An 18,926-nucleotide genomic window follows, 5' to 3' on the forward strand; every position below is an offset into this window, starting at 1 on the left:
ATATAATTTCACTTAAAACTATTGTCTCCAATTTATATAATGTTGTTCTATCTCATTGAGGAGAGCACCTTGGGATGTTCAAGCCTTCAAGACAGTTCTACAGATTGTCCCTAATGGATGTTCACACGTTATGTTGATTCTGCAAACATGCCCTCTGAGATTAATTGTACTGCGAGTTATTGATAGAAATTAACATGTTGGTGAAATTATGTGGAAAAACACATCTGTATGATGTAAAAATAAAAAAATTATCTGTTCTAGGCCTCAGAGAACAGAATATCCTGCACCAGAGACTGGAGTTGCTTTATAAGTAAAGAATTATCAGTAGGGATGAGCGGGTTCGGTTCTCAGAGAACCGAGCCCACCCGAATATTGCAGATCTGAGTCAGATCCAAGCAGGCTCGGAGTTTCCCGCCTGACGGATCTCGAAACTGAGGCAAAACCATAGAGTCGGAAATCTCGCCGTTCGCGAGCTTACGTCTCTATGATCAATGTAGTATATAGGGACCACACGACTGAACAGGGAGGGTGGGTAGTGTAGGGCTGGGAGAGTGGTACTGTGTGCTGTGCTATCTGCTGTGTCCTGTGTCCTGGGCTGGTGCACTGCTGATCCATTCTGGGCTGGTGCTGCTGAGTGCTGATCCATTCTGGGCTAGTGCTCTGCTGTCTGCTGTGTCCTGGGCTGGTGCTGCAGTGCTGATCCATTCTGGGCTGGTACTCTGCTGTCTGCTGTGTCCATCTGGGCTGGTGCAGAATACATCTGGGCTGGTGCTGCATCCATCTGGGCCCAAGTTCTGGACCTCTAAAATATATATATACATATACAGGTTGAGTCTCCCATATCCAAATATTCATAAATATGGAATATTCTGAAATACGGAATATTTTTAGCATGACTGAGATAATGAAACCTTTGCTTTTTGATGGTTCAATGTACACAAACTTTGTTTAATGCACAAAATGATTACAAATATAGTATAAATTACCTTCAGGCTCTGTGTATAAGGTGTATATGAAACATAAATGAATTTCATGTATGTACACAAACTTTCTTTGAGCCACACAATTATTGAAAATATTGTATAAAATTATCTGCAGGTTGTGTGTATAAGGTGTATATGAATCATAAATGCGTTCTGTGTTTAGATTTGGGCCCTATTCCTAAGATTTTTGAATTTGGTATGCAATTATTCCAAAATACGGAATATTCCGATATCCAAAATACCCCTGAGCCCAAGCATTTTGGATATGGGAGACTCAACCTGTAAATATATATATATATATATATATATATATATATATATAGTAAAAATAAAAGTGTCTTTTAGTGTAATATTTTTTCAGTGTGTGTGTGCGTGTTAGGCTTAACTGCACAAGATCCAGCCAGCAACGCAAGTTGCAACCTAGTACTGCCCGACTCCAGTCGTGATCAATCGCTGCTCTGGGCCCAAGTTTTGGAGCATAAAAAAAGTGAAAATAAATTGTCTTTTTATTTATCTTTAGCTTTTACTGTCTGTGTGTGTGCGTGTATCCAGCCAGCAACGCAAGTTGCAACCTAGTGTTGCCCCACTCCAGTCATGATCAATCACTGGGACCCCCAGGTGCACCTACTAACCCTCTGCGAAAGATCTGAAACAGAAATTAGTGAGGAACCACATAAAAATAGATAAACCTATCCAAACTACTTTACATTAAACAAAAGTGAAAGCAGGCTTTTACCAGTGTGGGAACTGCCGATATTGTAGGAATGGCCATATGACCACCAAGAGAATAGATACATTCCAATCCAATCAAACAAGGACCACATACAATATTAAACAACAGATTACTTGCAACAGCACTGGAGTCATATACATGGCAGAATGCCCCTGCGGCATGCAATATATAGGACGAACCACCAGGAAACTGAACGTAAGGATGGCCGAACATATTGCAAATATAAAAAGAGGTCTGGAAACACAGGACCCAAAGGGACTGAAATTTATAGGGATTTGTATCATTGAGAAGAACTGGAGAGGTGGGGATTTTGACAAAAATATAAATAGGGAGGAATTAAGATGGATTTTTACCATGAAAACACTCAGACCACATGGTCTTAACGTGGAGAACGAAATAAAAGCGGTCATTATTAAAGAATAACACACACAGCCAATTGAATAAGGGAACAGAGTGAAAGATCAAATCCATCTATCATCATGCTGTTGAAAGTGGTAGATGGTGGTTACATTATACTAGGACCACAATATACGCTATACACCACCAGGTCACTACTTACACTGGTAGTCGTACAGGTTTAGTAAGATAACCCAGATGGGTCAGACAACCTCTGCACACTCTTAGTTAAATCTTTCCCTGAACCAAAATGGCCACTGCACACTCTCAGTTAGATCTTTCCCTGAACCAAAATGGCCACCGTTTCATATTTTTCCCTTCACAAAGATGGGCTCTATACACATCCAATAGAGTATGGCCACAACCCACAATGAGGGAGTTGCCACACACAACATGGTGGTGAGTGGAACTCCCCTATATATAGAGACACCACACACAAGATGGCGCACACTATACTCCCTGAGGAAGGCCCGGAGGGCCAACAACGCGTCAGAGATTATGCCTAGAGACTTAAACTCTTTCATATTAGAGACGAACCGCATCCTAATCCTAATCAGGAATCCGAAGTCTCCACGCATCCTTTGCGAGTTGAGCCGCTGTGTGTACTGTTTGAGCCCGGGTGCCACATGATTGAGCGGGATCGTGACACCCGGAAGTCTCGCAGTGCACAGTGTGGACTGCGTCTTGGAAGAAGCAGGACAGCGGAGACCAGGAGGACGATAAAGAAGATAGAGGGTACACCCGGAGGTGAACCAAGCGGACGCCGAGGGTAAGTAGGTGCACCTGGGGGTCCCGGGACGCCGCACCGCCGGACACCACTTACGCACCTCGCGTACACAAACATCAACAGTTAACTTTGCCACCCTTAAGTGACTATAGCAGACCACTGCTTGGTGCATTCATCATTCTGGTAACATCCCGCCCCAGACTTATCACTATTCATTATTGGAGACCATTATCAGCACATCTGGTAAGCTACGAGACTGCCTATTTCCATACAGCACTACACCTAACAGCCATCAATTTGCCTGTCATTTGATATAAGAGCATTGTATTACAATAAATACAAATATTCTCCATACACTGTGTGAGTTCCAGAAGTGGTACAAGTGCATATATTAACCATAATTTGCCTACAGATTAACATCCTTTGTACCATCTTATAGATACCATCCTTCTCCAAAACCAGATTCAGATCCAAAACCAGGGGAGATCCAGATCCAAAACCAAAACACGGGGGTCGGCGCACATCTCTAAGTGTCAGTAAATTAAAAATAAATTGAACTCAGGAAATTTTAACAAATAGAATATGTAAATGAGCTGCTTAAAATACAGGGCCGCAACTAGGGTGGTGCGGCCGGTGCTGCTGCACCGAGCGCAACAGCCCTGAGAGCGGAACCGGCCGCCCACTGCAATCACGCTCTGAAGTGCACACTCCCGACCCGGTCACTTTGGCAGGTCTTCCGGCAGCACGGGAGGGCAGTGCCTTACTATGTCTTCTACGGCATCGGTTATTTAGCAGGCTGCACTTCAAACAGCAGTCATGTGGACTGTCAGCATCCTTTGCATCAGCCAAAGGATGTTCCGCAGGGGCTGCTGGGAAATGTACTCCCTTCCACCTCTGTTATCAAAATGTCACAGAGGTGGAAGGGACTATGTTTCCCAGAAGCCCCTTAGGAACGTTCTTTTGCTGATGCAAAGGATGTCGGGTGGCTGGTGTTTTCGGGGGCAGGGACCAGCAGCATGGATACATACAGGGGCAGGTCTCTCTTCAGTGGGCTCCCGTCTGGCCACCTCTCTCTTCTCTTGCATGCAGAGACTCAGCAGCGCTGATGGTAAGTACTGACTACAGTAACTCCCCAGCTGTGCTGCTGTTTCCCCCTTCTGATTCATTCTGTCATTTCTATATAGATGTGCTGAGGCTACATGTGCGTGTGTTTGTATGTATGTATGTATGTGTGCTGAGCCTACCTATGTGTCTTTGTTTGTTTACTGAGACTGCATGTTGTGTGCATGTGTGCTAAGATTGCATGGTGTGTACATGTGTGCTAAGATTGCATGGTGTGTGCATGTCTGCTGAGAGTGCATGGTTTGTGCATGTCAGTCTGCCATACATGCCTACACTCCCAGTTTTCGCGGGAGGCTCCCAATTTTTCGGGCCCCCCCCCGCACCCACGGAAGGGTTGGCACTTCTTTGGCATTCTGCCCACTTCCTAGTGAAGTGGGTAGAATGGGGAGAATTTCCGCGGTGATCGCAGGTCCCCATGTAGGGGGTGGGGCTTAATGACATGATTCTCCATGAATCGCATAATTTAGCCCCGCCCCTATTTAAATTTAAGCCAATCGTGGCAATTTGCCACTAAGGGTGTGAGGCTTAATGACGCGACCCATCAGGCTCTGCCCCGTTACAGCCCACCTGCTTCTCCTACCAAGGCTTCTCCCGGGGAGGAGAAGCCAAAGGTAGGTAACTATGCAGTCTGCTGAGAGTGCATGGTTTGTGCATGTCTGTCTGCTGAGAGTGCATGGTTTGTGCATGTCTGTCTGCTGAGAGTGCATGGTTTGAGCATGTCTATCTGCTGAGAGTGCATGGTTTCTGCATGTCTGTCTGCTGAGAGTGCATGGTTTGAGCATGTCTGTCTGCTGAGAGCGCATGGTGTGTATGTGTGCTGAGACTGCATGGTGTGTGCTGGGACTACATGGGTGTGTGTATGTGTGCTGAGACTGCATGGTGTGCGCTGGGACCTCATGGGTGTGTGTATGTGTGCTGAGACTGCATGGTGTGTGTATGTGTACTGAGAGTGCATGGTGTGTGCTGGGACTACATGGGTGTGTATGTGTGCTGAGACTGCATGGTGTGCGCTGGGACCTCATGGGTGTGTGTATGTGTGCTGAGAGTGCATGGTGTGTGTATGTGTACTAAGAGTGCATGGTGTGTGCTTGGACTACATGGGTGAGTGTATGTGTGCTGAGACTGCATGGTGTGTGCTGGGACTACATGGGTGTGTGTATGTGTGCTGAGACTGCATGGTGTGTGCTGGGACTACATGGGTGTGTGTATGTGTGCTGAGACTGCATGGTGTGTGCTGGGACTACATGAGTGTGTGTATGCATATATGCTAAGACTATAGAGACTACATATGTGTGTGTGCCATGACAACAGTCAGTCCATAAGTCTGTGCCCTCTGACTGGAGCGGCCATTCAATGCACACAGCAAACCCAGCATAACAGATACCGTAAAAGTAAAATTTATGTCCCTTATTTTTTTGGGGGGCGGGGCACTGATGCTCTTTCTCGCACAGGGCACCAAAATGTCTAGCTACGGCTCTGTTAAAATATAACAAAATGTGTCTAATAAATCATTACCATTAATGTTCAGGCTAAATTGATCATGATTATCAAAATTTCCGCAAAATATTGTGCATAAGAATAAATGAAAACCTACGCTCAATGTATAATGTGTGATTCCTCTACCGATTTTTATTATAAATATCATTGTTTTTTTTATATATAGTTGCTTTAGTTACTGGTGTCTTTGAACCCTAGTTTTGCCGGTAGGTGACTCTATGTCTTATCCAAGTAATTCTAGAGCCCATGTCCTTCAAGATGGACATGGACAGAGTCAGGAATGGTATGGGAATTTAAGTATGTTATGTGAATGTTGAGAAGTGGGTACTATTTGTGGTGGAATGCAGATTATGATAGTAGACATCAGCACAGCACAGCATCAGATACAGCAGGCAGCTTAGTGGATGTAGATGGAGCAGAGCTTGAGTGAGACATAGGGAGGACCAGCCGGTCATGTATGATGGTAATAGTGCAGGTATATGCAGGATATACACAGGGTCTCTGGTGTTAAGTGGAACACATCCATATTCCACTGTGTTGTACCCCAGTTAAAGTGTCCTGTGGCACAGAGAGCGGATCGACGGTGGATACCTTACCTAAAAAAGCTGCGGCCATCCAAATAAGAGGAGCAACTGCAGGTCACCATGTGCCCCGGAGTAACGGGGACTTCCTGTGAGCATCAGAGGAAGAGGCAGAGCTGCCTAACTGAGAGGCGGGTTGGGGCTGTGGCCGAATACAGAGACCTGCATTGAGGAGGTGTTGCAAAGGGGTGGTGACTACCCGAAAGCCAGCTGCTGTCATTGTCCCGACAGGAGAGGTCTGTAACCAAACAAAAGCACACAACACCCAGCATTACTGCAGTGTCACCTAGCTGACAATCTACAATTACATATTTAGTTATTACTGCAAGGGACTTAGTGAGTCAATCCATCATGGTACCTGATACAGATAGTATCGAGAAAGAGAGCAATAGGAGCAGCCTGATTTCCTTCAAAAAGTGACTTATTCTGGTGAGCTCAATTTTCAGTAATTTATTGAGACAGTCTTTCAGATATATCCAATTACTAAGAATTATTAGGAGACTTTGTTCTAAAAAGGAAACTCCTACCTATAGGATACTATTTCAGGAGTCCTCAGGTCCCCATAGGAGCTACACTATCTGCTCAGCAATAATGCACTGTTTATTTAAGGTTGAGAGCAGATCACAGGACAGCCTGCACTATATACCTGAGTGGATTGGGATTGAAATACAGATGACTCAACAGCCACCGGTTCAAATCCAGACAGTGTAAGGCCGACAGTAGGAGAACCCGACGGACATTGGTAAGTATTCTGAACCTCCCCTCTACCCCCCTAACCCTAACCCTCCCTTAGGGGTGCCTAACCCTAACCTCCCCCTAGTGCCTAACCCTAACCTCCCCTAGGGGTGCCTAAACCTAACCCCCCTCCCTGCACCCTAAACCAAACCCTCCCAGGGGAGGTGCCTAACTCTAACCTCCCCCCGGTGGTGCCTGACCTTAATCCCCCCTTCCCTAGCCTAACCCTAACCTTCCCCAGGGGGGTGCCTAACCCAAATCCCTCCTGGGGATCCCTAAATCTAACCCACCCATCCCCAGGCTAAGTGTTATACTTACCTGGCACACGACGATCGGGATGGTGGGGGTCCGTCTTCCTGCATCGAGATTAAGATAGGCATCCGTATTTCGAAGCCTATCTTAAGTCCCGTGTCTAGCAGGTAGTGTCGGGATTTAGACAGGCGGTATTGCATCCGCCGGTCTATTAACTACATCCCCCCTGAGCATACCAGCTTCACTGACTGTGCGGAAAAATACAGTCTAGCCGAGATAGACACAATTAGTAACTATGTTGCTCTTATGAACAATCACTAATTATCGCTACAAATGTTGCCAAATTCCTTCTATTTGGCAGACAGCCCAGGACAGGATTAAAGTGTATAACTCGTCGTAGTGCAGCCTACTGAGGAACATTAGGACACTGAACAGTGATTTCCATAGGAGTCAGTGAGATCAGTTATTTGTTGTTATCTAGAATTGTTCAAGGGATTCATTAAAGCAATATTTGTGCACCAAAGATACAGCGCAACTGGCCAGCAACTAGTAAATTATAAGAACTTGAGTTTTCATAAAACATATGTTATAATTTTTATATGATAGTTAGTCAAATGTTAATTGTATTTATTTACTGTCCTGAACTAACCATCTTCATTAGTAGATGAACAGCCCCGGTGACTGAAAGGTCCAGTAAAATAAATATTACCGGGTTGCATGTAAACCTCTCAATACTTCATTGTTACTGATATACTGTATATTGTTTGTAAAGTACTAAGTTGAATATTGTTGTCAGTACTCTGGCCCCCTGCCTTTATACTCCTTATTGTTAATAAACCTAGTGGTTACGATACCAATTGTTCTGTTATCTTGTGCCGCTATTGGGGATAGTTACTCCCAGATAACCAGCTGAAAACGTACTTCCGGGTAGAAGTCCAGGACAGTAAGTCTGATATTTGTTAACCTGAATTAATAGCGTGACCGAGTTGTCACAACTGTGGGGCTATAACACAGTGACAAAATGGTGCCCTGCATGCGCAGAAGACCATCTTGGTAAAAGAGAATGCTTCAGTTAAGAAGCATTCATGGAGAAAGCGCAGTAGCGCAGTAGCGCACTCCATGTTTCAGCAATAAAGCTGTCACACAGCAGAAGTTGCTATAGTGCTATAAAGCACTATAAATTAGAATATTTTAGCAAGGGGAAATGTTCAGAGCATTAAGCTCCTTACAGCCAAGTACTCCATTATTTTAACACCTATTTTATAATTTCCTACATAATAGTTGGTCTTGACAGAAAATAATTCTTTTGGAGAAGACTGTACAAGGGTGTAAACTGGCATCCATACCCAGCACCTTCATCAGACGCATCCACATAGATAGCATCTTGGAAACCGAAAGTGGGAGATTTAGAGCAGAAACAAATGCTGTTTTTAGAGACTAAAGAGCTAATATGCCCTCGGATGACCAAATAGCTGAGTTCGCTCACTTTTTAGTTACTGATGTAATAGGTGCCACCATTATAGATACATTTTTAATACAGCTTGAATAATGGTTAGCAAAAGCAAACAAGGTTGGAACAGCTTTTTAATTTAGTTATAATATGAAGATTGCTCATACTTTGACAGTGTCCATGGAAAAACCCATCTGCTGAAATACTATATATAGTTTATATACTGCTCAGGGCCGGCGCCACCATTAGTCAGAGTTAGGCAGCTACCTAGGGGCAATGGCAGCAGGAGGGCGCCGCTGAGTCTACCAGCAATAAAATAACACTGGCCAGCAGCGACCATGGGTCTTAACTGCAGCCGCCGTCAGCTCCACTGTAACCCTGCACATGTCTGAGGACTGGTGGTCTATCCAGCGCTGGCAACAACAGCACAGCAGCACTGCTGGTCACATGACTGATGTGTGAAGCTGCTGTGATGACATCAGCACAGTGCAGGCGTTCTCTCCTCTCCTTCCCTTCCAAACACAAGCGGAGCGAGCTGTGCTGTGTTCCCCTCCCCTGTGTGAGTCAGACTGGCTGAATATAAAAGCACACACACCGCACTGGTATGAAATGAATAGGAATATGAATAAAAATAGAAATATATTGGAAATTTAATATAAGCAAAAATAGGCAAAAAAATATAGTAATAAAGATAAAAATAAAAATAAAAACATATATAAAAATGAACACATAAATGACAAAAATTCAGAGATAAAAAATGAATGACTAGCACATATACACATAATAATGACAGTTGTACTGGTCATGAATCAGAATAGACGATTCCTGCATGGAAAAGTTCCAAATTAGCATGTGAAGGATGTTTGGATACACTTGCTTAGTTAATCCATAGTTTGAAATAAAGTAACGCTTGTCTGCAAACAGTGTGTCAATTGAAATATCCACAATAATGGAAGAATCTGGAGCTTATTTAGCAATAAATGGCTTGAGTGCTAGAAGTGTTAACCCCGTCGGGCACACAGTGCTGAAAGAAAATAGTACTAGCCAGTTCCAGAGATCTCAATCAATTGCAGGGGGAAATAATAGTGTCTCACCGGCTGAACAGTGTATGGCTGACCAAGTCGGAATATTCAGGGACACGTTGTCTCAAAGATCTGGTATGGTGGGTCTCCGTCCGGCAACACAGTCTGGATACCTGCCGGAGTCAGAGCCAAATGAACGCTGGGAGGAGATCCAGGTAGGATCTCCTCCCAGCTGTCCTTATCTATTCAAAGTGCCTTGTCCTGCAACTTGTTTTTGCCGAGTGCTGTCAGTGTCCGCAGTGCCTGATTCCGGTTCCCAGTGTATAATTCCGGCGCGAGGAGAATCCACAAGTCGCGGCCGCGCTCACTCCTACCTGGGTAAAGATGGTGAGCAGGAGGGCATGTGAAATGTTGGCGGGCAGATGTACATGTGATGGATGAGCTAGTGTGCTCAGTGGCATGTCAGGGACAAGTTGGGCAGAGGGTATGTGAGATAAAAGCTGGTAGGCAGCACTGGGCATGTGATGAAAGTAGTGAAAGTGATCTTGAACGAAAGTACGGGTGGTAAGCTGAAGCATTGTCTAGGGTGCCAAGGAACCTTGCACCAGCCCTGATACTACTGCATATCTAACAAATGCTACAGTGCCCAAAAGGTATGACACAATACTCATTGTATAAATAAACAATGGGTAGGCCAAAAAGCACTGTCTGTGTTTAGTTGAAGCTATGGAATGTATTTCTTGTCAAATTGAAATAGCACTCAATATAAAAGAGAGGCCGTTGACTTTTCTTTCATATTCTCAGTACATGTACACAGAAGAATAAAACATAATTGTATAATCCTGAGAAAGATTTAGGGGGAGATTTAATAAAGATTGAAGAGAAATAAAGAGCCAACCAATCAGCTCCTAACTGTCAATTTTTAAACACAGCCTGTAAAGTGACAGTAGGAGCAGATTGGTTGGTGATTTATCTCTCCCAATTTTATCTCTCTCCAACCTTTATTAAATCACCCCCAGAATGTTAACGGTGTTTGATGTGTTGCATTTACCAATAGGGGAGATTAAAGCACACACTGGCAGATATATTGGCCGATCAATATGTCATGTGTGCATCGGCCAGTGGGTACCACTGATATGTCTGTGAAAGACATAATTCACAGACATATCGCATCGGCTGTACTGTGCTGCATAGCCGATGGCAGATATATCTGCTCATCATGCTGTGTGTACAGGTGGGCAGCCGACCACCCATACAGCGATGCGACCCCCGGCCAGCAGGACCCGATACAACCCCCAGCCAGCAGGACAGATGATGGTTGTTCAATGTGTATGTAAAAAAGAAAAATAAATGTTTCCTTTTTTTTCAATAAGGTGTGTAAACTCTATGTGGTTGGTTCACAAAGGGCTTTCATGATCTTGCCAGTGAAATGAGTACCTCGATCTGATTCGATGATCCTAGGGATACCCCAGCATGAAAAAATCTGTTACCATAGACCCTGTGCTACCAAAGCATAGCAACAATTTCAGCTGCCAGGTGGTAATGGTCCTATGAAGTCTATTGGTAAGGTTGACCAGGGCCCCTCTGCAGGAGGCAAACACTGCAACACTGGCTTAAGAGCTGGTGCCCGAGGGTTATAATGGGCACGCACCAAACACTATTGGGTGACATTTTCCACTGTTTAGAACATCCCTGACCAATATAATTTGCTCTTTAAAAGAGAGAAAAGTTTATCCTGGCTAGGATGTCCAAGGAGCTGATGATTGAGCCTTGTCAGTTCCACTTGAAGATGTGAGAGTACTGCAGGTTCTAATCCTTCTCCAGGTGAATGGCACAGTATACCATGTCTAATAGACAAGGGTTCTTGTGGTGAAATTATGTGAGTCATAAGAACATAGTCTTTTGCCTGTTCCTCTTCAAATGACACCGGCCCTTCTTCAAGAACTTTTCTTGGTACTGCCACCTGGACTGAGGGAAAAGTTTCAGCATCCAGATCCCGAAATATCCCAGATATTACTGCCATTTTTGCTGCATCATCCACTGCATTGTTACCCAAGGTCAGGAGATTGATCCCTTTTTTGTGTGCAGGCACTTTGATAATTGCTGCATCATCAGGATGTATCTTACCCCATTCCTAAAGTTCTTTTAGAACTGAAACATGCGCCAGAGGTTTATTCTGGCTATCCACGAATCCACGCCTCTGCCATGTTGCCAGGTGCAGAGAAAGGGACTGAACTACATATGCACTGTTGCTCTATATAGTACGTGGTCCATGAGGTTAAAGAAGTAGTGCTTCCTTTACTGCCTCCAATTCAGCCCTTCGTGCTGACAGGTGGCCTGGTAGTCTAACAAGACTCTGAACTCCTGTAGTCTCATCTAAGACTGCATAACCTGTCACATGTGACCCATCAGTGTGTGACCGGGACCCATCAACATAGATGACTCTGTCATCTGGATGTGTGGTCTGTCTGAAAAGGTGGGTAGGTTCAGTGAATGGAATTTGTACACAGTCATATTCTGTTCCTGCTGTGTTTAGCAGTTGAGACAAAACATATTTGGCTTTGTGGCTCTTGTGACATTATGTCCACTCAGTTCCATTATCCATATCCCAAACCTCTGCTGGGAGACTCCAGGGAGCATGTCTCAAAATAGAAGGGTCAATGGAGAGTGAGGAGTCTGTACCACCAGTGGTCTGAAACCTACAATATGTAATAGATTGCAGCCAGTTGTTTAGCACATTCATCAAAACTTCTTTCTACTGGAGAAAGAAGTCTGCAGAAATACTTATAGTATTTCTCTAGTAGTCTACTCACAGATCCTACTTGTTGTAGCAGAACCACTGATATAGACTCTCGACCAGCATGGGCCTGATTGGCCATTTCACCTTCTGGGTGTGGAGTGGCTAGCATTGGGACAGAGGAAAGATTTCTTTTCAGGGTAAAAAATGCCACTTCCTGTGCTTCTGCCATTCTTTTAATGAAGGTTCCTCACCTTTTAGCTGTTGCAAAATTCTCTATGAACTCCCTCATGAAGTTTGCAACCCTCAGGAACTTGTGTATGTCTTGTAGACTGTCTGGCATTCCCCTTTTTGAGTCGTGGTGGGCTGTGAAAAATAAGTTTAGGAGCAGCGCCACAGCTCTATTCTATTTATTACATGTATCACTCTCATTTAGGAAAAATGGAGGCATAGGTAACAGTGTTGGAATCATGTCTTCCTATTTGTGTAATACGAATCGCTTCTCTCAGGAAAGGTATAGAAATCACATTAAGCTTACATACATGCAAAATCAGCGTAACATCTGCTGATAGAAATCCCTGCAGTGAGAGGGTATTATGTAGCTCACGACAGAGCCGAAATTGCACAGGTTTTTTAATTAAAGATCCTAAGTACATAAACCAGCATGTATTTATGAATCACAGTGAAATGGCATGAAAAATAATTCTCAATGAGACTTTTGTAAGCAATTTGGCTGTAATTCACAGGTAATATACGGCTCCCGGCGGAGCATCCATCAGTCACATTTAAAATTGGGTTTTCATTTAGAACACATGGCAGAGTGGTGATTTAAGGAGAATTTAATTATCTGACATGCAACTAACAGATGTAAATGTAGGTGCATGTAAAGCCAGGCAGAGTCATATCTACTTTATAACAATGTAACCGGAGTGACAGCTCCATTAAAGTGGATTAAAAATAATGTATTAAAGATATCCGGGTGCGGGCATCCACCTATTTCTGCTTTCTTGCCATCATGCCTGGACAGCAGAGGGTTGCAGATAAGGGGGGTCCTTACCCGGAATAGAAGTATAGTTGCAGCAGCACTTCTACTGTTGGAACAAGAACCCAACCATACTTACTGATGTCCCATGACAGCGCAGCAAGGACGGCGGGGAGTCCGGATGAGAGAGCGCAAAGTGAGGAGACAATCTGAGGTAATAGTAGTGTAAGTGTAATAAATGTTCAATACATATTAACAGTAGTAAGGGTAATACTTATGCTAAATAGTAAACGGTCATCAAAGATATCACCGTCCTCTCTGCAATTTCCGCATAACACAATTCAATTCCAGGAACGGCAGCAGCGTCTCATGTAAGCACTGTGATGGCTGATGACGATCGTTTTGCCTGGTGGGCTTAGTCACATCTTGGCCAATGACTCAGGGGAGCACCACCAACAATGTTAATAACAGCAAATTAATCTTTTTGTAATAAATTGATAATAGTTGACATTTGAGAATGTTGTTTTTCTCACGTAAAACCAGCAACCAGGGCCGCCATCAGGGGGGCTGTCGGGACTACTGTCCCGGGCCCAGACACACTGACAGAAAAGGGGGGCCCGGCCCGCTGCTACCACCCGCCCGCCGCCGCTACTGTGGACAAATGAGAGTCTGCCCCCTAACCCACCTTTGCTTCCTTGTCCCCAATATGAAAGGAGCCCGCCGCCCGCCGCGAATGAGGTGCCTGCTGTCCACTCCTTCTGGCGATATAACTTTTTTGTACATTAGCAGAAGGAACGGATGCCGGACAGGCCACCCGTTCATGGCGGGCGGCGGGCTCCTTATCCGGCGCACGTGACGTCATTCTCACCTCGCGCTAATAAAGAAGAGGAGCCACATCATCACCAGCCTGGCCCTGGAGCAAAGGGGTAAGATTTACATGTTCTGGGGGAGAAGGGGGCTGCAAGAATGTGCCGAGCCCCCTTGTGTATATATATATATATACACACACACATATATATAGATATATAAATATATATATATATGTATGTGGGTGTGTGTGTGTAAGTATATGTAAATATATTTATATAATATATGCGGGTATATATATATATGTGTATATATATATATATAAATTTATGAGTGTATATGTTATGTATATATATATATATACACACACAAATATATATATATATACATATATATACATGTGTGTGTGTGTGTGTGTATATATATATATATATATATATACAAAGTCAGGTCCATAAATATTGGGACATTGACAGAATTTTCAGATTTTGGCCTCTATTCACCACCACAATGGTTTTAAAATGAAACAAACAAGATTTAATTTGAGGGTAATTACATCCAAATCGGGTGAACGGTGTAGGAATTACAACAGTTTCAATATGTGCCTCCCACTTTTTAAGGGGCCAAAAGTAATGGGACTATCAACTCAAAAGCTATTTCATGGACATGTGTGGGCTATTCCCTCATTATTTCATTATCAATTAAGCAGGTAAAAGGTCTATAGTTGATTCTAGGTGTGACATTTGCATTTGGAATAAGTTGCTGTCAACTCTCAATATGAGATCCAAAGAGCTGTCACTATCAGTGAAGCAAGCCATCATTAGGCTGAAAAATCAAAACAAACCCATCAGAGAAATAGCAAAAACATTAGGTGTGGCCAAATCAACTGTTTGGAACATTCTTAAAAAGAAAGAACACACCGGAGAGTTCCGCAACACCAAAAGACCCGGAAGACCACGAAAACAACTGTGGTGGATGAAAAACGAATTATTTCCCTGGTGAAGAAAAACCCCTTCACAACAGTTGGCCAAATCAAGAACACTCTCCAGGAGGTAGATGTATATGTGTCAAAGTCAACAATCAAGAGAAGACTTCACAAGAGTGAATATAGAGGGTTCACCACAAGATGTAAACCATTGGTGAGCCACAAAAACCGGAAGACCAGATTAGAGTTTGCCAAACAACATCTTAAAAAGCCATTACAGTTCTGGAACAACATCCTATGGACAGATGAGACAAAGATCAACTTGTACCAGAGTGATGGGAAGAGAAGAAAAGGAAAGGAACTGCTCATGATCCAAAACATACCACCTCATCAGTGAAGCATGGTGGTGGTAGTGTCACAGTGTGGGCATGTATGGCTGCCAATGGAACTGGTTCCCTTGTATTTATTGATGATGTGACTGCTGACAAAAGCAGCAGAATGAATTCTGAAGTGTTTCGGGCAATATTATATGCTCATATTCAGTCAAATGCTTCAGAACTCATTGGACGGCGCTTCACAGTGCAGATGGACAATGACCCGAAGCATACTGCAAAAGCAACCAAAGAGTTTTTTAAGGCTAAAAAGTGGAATGTTATGCAATGACCAAGTCAATCCCCTGACCTGAATCCGATTGAGCATGCATTTCACTTGATGAAGACAAAACTGAAGGGAAAATGCCCCAAGAACAAGCAGGAACTGAAGACATTTGCAGTAGAGGCCTGGCAGAGCATCACCAGGGATGAAACCCAGCGTCTGGTGATGTCTATGAGTTCCAGACTTCAGGCTGTAATTGCCTGCAAAGGATTTGCAACAAAGTATTAAAAAGTGAAAGTTAGATTTAGGATTGTTTAGTTTGTCCCAATACTTTTGGCCCCTTAAAAAGTGGGAGGCACATATAGAAACCATTGTAATTCCTACACCGTTAACCTGATCTGGATGTAATTACCCTCAAATTAAATCTGAAAGTCTGCAGTTAAATCACATCTTATTTGTTTCATTTCAAAATCATTGTGGTGGTGAATAGAAGCCAAACTATGAAAATTCTGTCAATGTCCCAATATTTATGCACCTGACTGTATATATATATATATATATATATATAAAATGTTTCTTGAAAGCAGCACTCCTCACGAATGTAAATACAATAATAGTATAATTACACTCCGGTGCCCTCAACGCCAAACACGTTGTCCATGTGGCTGTAATGAAAGACTTGTAATCGGTGGCAAATAATCAGTCACACATCAGGTTGTGTAACCAACGTTTTAATGCTTGGACACATTTTTGTCAGGGTGCACCCTGTAGAAAATGCGTGTATAGAGCATTGAAACATTGGTTGCACAACCTGATGTGTGACTGATAATATAATGTGTGTGCCAGGTACATATTCTGCAGATGCAGTTGTATGCCGATATATAAGGCCGTAAGCCGAGGAATGCGGCCATAGGTTTCCATATTGTGGGGGGGGGGGCTGCCTATATTGTCAGTCCCAGGCCCCACTATTTCTGATGGCAGCCCTGCCAGCAACATTGGGATAAATTTGCTTCTTTCCTGCTGGCTACTAAAGATTGTTTTTTGGCTCTAGTGCAGATTCTATCCTACCTCCAGTACCTATATCTCATCTGCAGTTACCTGTTACAGTGGGCTCCTAACAACATATACAGCTGTGGATTGTAATCAATGGATTATCATCAGTGACATTCTTTGCTACTTGGATTGAAATTAGGGAGCAAAGGAGAGGAGTTCAGCACCAGCAAAAAGAAAATAATAGGTTATTAGTAGAAGAACAAAAATCTGACAATTGAAGGATCAAATTCCTGAGTATGTCATCTTGGCGGTGCAGCACAGAGTCAGTAAATGATACATATTTCAAATAGAAAGAAAGAAGATTCCCTTTGTGTGCGCACTCTAGGATAAGAAATACAATATTAAAGGTAATGTAGAAGACAATAAAATATCACTTTTAGAGAGGTTTCCAATTAGCCCCGAACATTGTTCGGGTGCTAATTGACCGATTATCCCCGATTTTTACTGATGTACTTTTCACCCTATCCTATTATTTTGGTCAAAATAATAGGATAGTTCTCCCAAAAACACATAGGTGCCGCGATAAGCTCGCAGACCTATACGTTTTCGCCTTTTTTTAGGTGAAAAAATGACAATTATCATGGATTCTTTTTCAGGACACATCAGGTCCCGAAAAAAAACCCCACGATAAGTGCCCACATCAGGCCGACTTCGGGGCTAATTGGATAGACCCGGGCGAGGTCTATCCAATTAGCCCCGATACCCCGCTAAATTGTTATGCATTAAAAATGAGTCCCACCTCACTTATGGATTTGCGTAAGTGTATAATTAAAACAAATTTTATCTCTAATGATGATAATAGTCCACAAATGGATTGGGGTGAAAATATCACAAAATAGATGCAATGATATAGTTTCTCCTATATATAGGAAAATAATGCTGGGTTGGTCTTAACTGAATATATGCGCCTTTGAAAACAGGAAATCTATCTTAATATGTCGAAGCAGAAATGGGCATAGCATACAGTATAACCACCAAAATGTTCCAGTATTGATAAGAACGTGTCAAACATATATAACAGCTGCGCAAATATCCACATATTTAGAGACACATAATTTTGTTTGCCTCTCGATACAAAAAGTTAGTTCATGCTTTCAGTATTATGATGGACACCACATATAGGGGTCTATTTACTAAGCAGTGTTAGAAGACAGAGTGCAATTGCTAACTTCCACAAATGCTATCAGGTCTCAGGCTGCGTAGGTCTATTTACTAAGCAGTGTTAGGAGACAGAGTGAAAAGTGATAAGAAAGTGATAAGGTGCCAGCCAATCAGCTCCCAACTGTAATTTTTCAAACACAGCCAGTGAGATGACAGTTGGGAGCTGATTGGCTGGCACCTTATCATTTTCTTATCACTTTTCACTCTGTCTACTAACATTGCTTAGTAAATAGACCCCATAGATACCAACGTGTTGGGATATTCAAACTGATCTAACCACAGTATAAATTCACTATTGCTTCGGATGCCCAAGTAACCAAATGCTCCAGGACACATAGAAGGCATTGTATCCAAGTATGGATGTTTCAATATACATAACAGTTTCATTAGCAGAATATATTCACTGGTGCGACAATCACCAAAAAATGTCCGTTAATTCTGGGACACATTAATTACATGGCAAATGTCGTCATCAAGTTTAATGTTATTACACTGCCTTAGGGGCTAACATGGCCCAATTTCACACTGCAAAATATGGTGTTCAGAGCTATAGGGCCAAATGTAATAGGGTGAGAGTTTAGAAAATGTTTTCTCACACTTTTTAAACTCACCCAATGTAATAGAGTCCGAGAACATGCAAACTTGCATGTTTTTCAGACTCAAAAAACTCTACGATTTAAACTCTCATCCAGATGTTTTCCCATTTTGAAGATACAACTCGATCAATGTAATTGTGATTGACAGGAAGTGCTGTTTGTGGGTGGTAATGGGGAGGTGGTTGGTCAAGCACAGGCATGCAACTGCGTTTGAACACTGTTGCAGGGGTGTGCATAAATTATCCACTGCGATGGCCTATGCAGCCTGAGGCCTGATAGCATGCGTGGAAGTTAGCAATTTCTGAGTAAGATCAGGGCTTGTGCAAGTGTGCATGAGGCTGCGATTGTACTCGATTGTACCGATGGTTTTGCAGTCTTGCTAAACATTACGGATGTGTAAGGTAAGGTGGGCATCCTTATGTAGTGCTGCGTATGGCCTTGTGATCGCAATAGATTAGCATACTATTGCAGCCAAACTGCGTGTGTAATTAATCGCTATTGCATTCACAGTTGTGTTCCGTAGTGAATCAGGCCCAAGGTTACATGCAGATTGCAACACTACTACTTCATCCT

Source organism: Taudactylus pleione, unplaced genomic scaffold, assembly GCF_031769625.1.
Source record: "Taudactylus pleione unplaced genomic scaffold, aTauple2 ptg000095l, whole genome shotgun sequence".
Taxonomy (NCBI): Eukaryota; Metazoa; Chordata; class Amphibia; order Anura; family Myobatrachidae; genus Taudactylus; species Taudactylus pleione.